This window comes from Papaver somniferum, chromosome 4 (assembly GCF_003573695.1).
Source record: "Papaver somniferum cultivar HN1 chromosome 4, ASM357369v1, whole genome shotgun sequence".
NCBI lineage: Eukaryota > Viridiplantae > Streptophyta > Magnoliopsida > Ranunculales > Papaveraceae > Papaver > Papaver somniferum.
The window spans coordinates 114,662,722-114,666,010 of record NC_039361.1 but is presented as its reverse complement, the minus strand read 5'-3'; positions in this window follow the sequence as shown (position 1 = coordinate 114,666,010).

The following is a 3,289-nucleotide window of genomic DNA, read 5'->3' as shown; positions in this document are numbered from 1 at the left end:
CCAAAAACAGAAAATTAGGTAAATTTGGTTTACCTAATTTTGATGAGATACTCACTCCATCTCGTCGACCCACTCTCCAATTACTTCTTCTCGTTCATCTCCTGCTCCAATTGCTGCTCTAACATCAACTTATATCTTCAATTTCTCACCTAGGGTTTCAGTGATGAGAGATGAGAAATTGAGGAGATTAGTTGATGAAAAAGAGGTAAAACGTGATAGTGATGATGGGTTTTTGGTTATAGGTAGAGTAGAGTGATTTGGTGGCGTAGATGGTGGAGTGATTTGGGGAGAAGATGGTGGTGATGGAGACGGACATGGTGGTACTGTTGCAGAGAGGGGGGGGGGGGGGAAAGATGGTGTCGATGGGGTTTGAGGAAGGGTGTGTTTGGCAATGGGTATAGGTATTAGGTACTAGGGTGTTGAGCAGGTGTAGAGGATTTTGATGTTTCGCGAAGCTGGACAGATGGATGGGAAGATGGTAGGTGGATCTGACGGCGATGCGGAGGCAGGCGATGAGCGACCGTCGGATGAAGAGATACAACGAAACGAACGGTACTTGATGGAGTTAGGTACTGTAGTGTAAGGCGGAGATATCAAACTTCGATGCACATCAAGGGAGCGACCGTCGGATGCTTCTGAGAACTGATCTGACGGCTGAAGACGCAAGCGGGTATGGATTTGGGTTTTAGGCTTTTGGGTATAGAATATGGGTTTGGGAAATGAGTTTGGGCTTGGAAAACCTTGAGCCCACTTCTTCTTTAAGAACAACTTTCTTCTTCTTGAGCCCATTTCCAGCTTTTTGGACGTGCGCTCCATTCTTTGCGGCTTCCTTGCGTAATTTCTCCCGGCTTTTCACTACTTTTCTGCTCTTTTGCTCCGCAAGTCATCCAACTTTATTTATTACCTAAAAATGCAAAATTAATTAATAAAAATATTATTCTTGAAAACAATGAAAATACAGAATATGGGATAAAATGTAGAATTAATGCACAAAATGAGTTAAATGCCAACAAAAAGGGATAAATATATACAATTTTGGCACTCATCAAATACCCCCAAACCTGAATTTTACTTGTCCTCAAGTAAAACAAAACTAAGGAAATCCTAACTATACCACTGTCGCTGGTCTCTCGAATGCATTTAGCGTATGCACTAAGCCTTTTAAACCACTAAGTGTCCCTAGTGGACGAGTTGAAGTCTCGTGAAGGTTTGCTTAGAACGTACCTACAAAGTTCTAGGTCAAAATAAGCTCATATTCCATCAAATGTGACATGTGCAAAACAGTTTAAGCTCACAGCAAAATGGAGATGTCAATCTAGCTATCAAAGGCACAATCCTAGCACTGATAACAAAAAAAGACATGTGATAAGAGTGTAAAGTGTATCTACACATGTGTAAAGAAAGATCTGAAGTTATGACTACTAATCACCAAGAGATAGTTTCTCAGGCTAAGAACTGAGGTCGAAATCTAGCTAGCTGTCCGGACTTTACGAGAATTGTGAATGAGTTGGAGGTATTTCACAATTACTCGCGTTGTACATCAATGGCATACACCCTCCTTGCTTATTACAATGAAACAACAAAATGACTATTTACATGACTCTTATTTACATTGACTACTCTCTTTTTATTTTTTGGAACAAGAGATGATGGAATTGATAAATACTTGATTTTTTTGTATTTTTCTGATATATTTTTTTTTTTTTTTTTTTTTTTTAAGGAAACACTTTTGATACATAACAAAAAGAAACAAAAGATTACATGACACTTTGCAAGAGGTAGCCCTTTTTGATGCACCCAGTTAAATTCGATGGTTGTCTTTCTTAATGTAACCTCCACCTTCTATCCCAACCAACCAAAGAACAAGCTAGTCAAGTTTCGTTCAGTATTCTAAAGTGATTGGCAATCGTAACTTCCTATCAAACACCTTGAAGATCGAGGCCAAACATGTATTGGTAGATCATGCGCGTGCAAATTTCTTATCACAATGTGAATTGTGCTAGAATCAGGGTGCCTAAATATCTAGACTAAGACTCCTAATAAAAATACATATTTGCACAAGAGTCAACATTTCAAGGTAAATGAGCTCCATTTTTATGATTTTTTTCAATTTTTTTTAATTTTTTAATTTTTGATTTTTCAAAAAGACGGAGTTTTGTTTTTAATTATGGCATATTATCGTGGTATCTACTCTATACCCCCAAACCTAAACTAAACATTGTCCTCAATGTTTCAAAATATGGAAAGAATTAAAATGCAACATATGGAAAGGGACATGCTGAGTAGAGTAAAAGGAGAGAGAATACCCGATTGTACGGCGGAAGCTCGATTAAAACTCCGTTATTTCAAGGCAAAAATCCATCATATTAGGAGTCACAATGGATGAGCACAAAATATACAAAAGGAAATTTAACTAACACATTATCTACAAGAAAATTTTGTTTTTAATGGGATTGGACTTTTTGGGAAAAATTTGGTTTTGATGGGAAACATTTGGTTTTGATGGGAAAACGAAAACTTTTGGTTTTTAGGGAAAGAGTGGACCAGTTTAGTCCACATAGACTGGGTCCTCCAGGTTGGTTGTTTCAATGTCGGGTGGAAATGGCTCAAGGAATGGCTTTAATCTCTGCCCGTTGGCTTTGAAAACGTTCTTGTTGGAGACATCCTCCAGCTCTACAGCTCCATGAGGAAAAACTGTGCGTACTAGGTACGGACCCTTCCATCTAGAACGCAGTTTTCCTGGAAAAAGATGTAATCGGGAATCATACAGCAAGACTTTCTGACCAGGAGTGAAGGATTTGCGTAGAATACGCTTGTCATGAAACATCTTCATCTTCTGCTTGTACAGCTTGGCACTGTCATAAGCCTCATTTCTCAATTCTTCCAACTCGTTGAGTTGAAGTTTCCTTTGAATTCCAGCTTCGTCCAGAGAAAAGTTCAGCTCTTTGATTGCCCAGTAAGCACGATGTTCTAATTCCACAGGTAGATGGCACGACTTTCCATACACTAGACGATAGGGGGACATGCCAATTGGTGTCTTATAAGCTGTTCTATAGGCCCACAAAGCATCATTCAATCTTAATGACCAATCTTTCCTGGACGGGTTGACCGTCTTCTCCAGAATGTGCTTAATTTCCCTATTAGACACTTCCACTTGTCCACTAGTCTGAGGGTGGTACGGAGTAGCAACCTTGTGAGTTATGCCATACTTGCGTACTAAAGACTCAAAGTACTTGTTACGAAAATGTGAACCGCCGTCACTGATGATAGCTCTAGGGGTACCAAAACG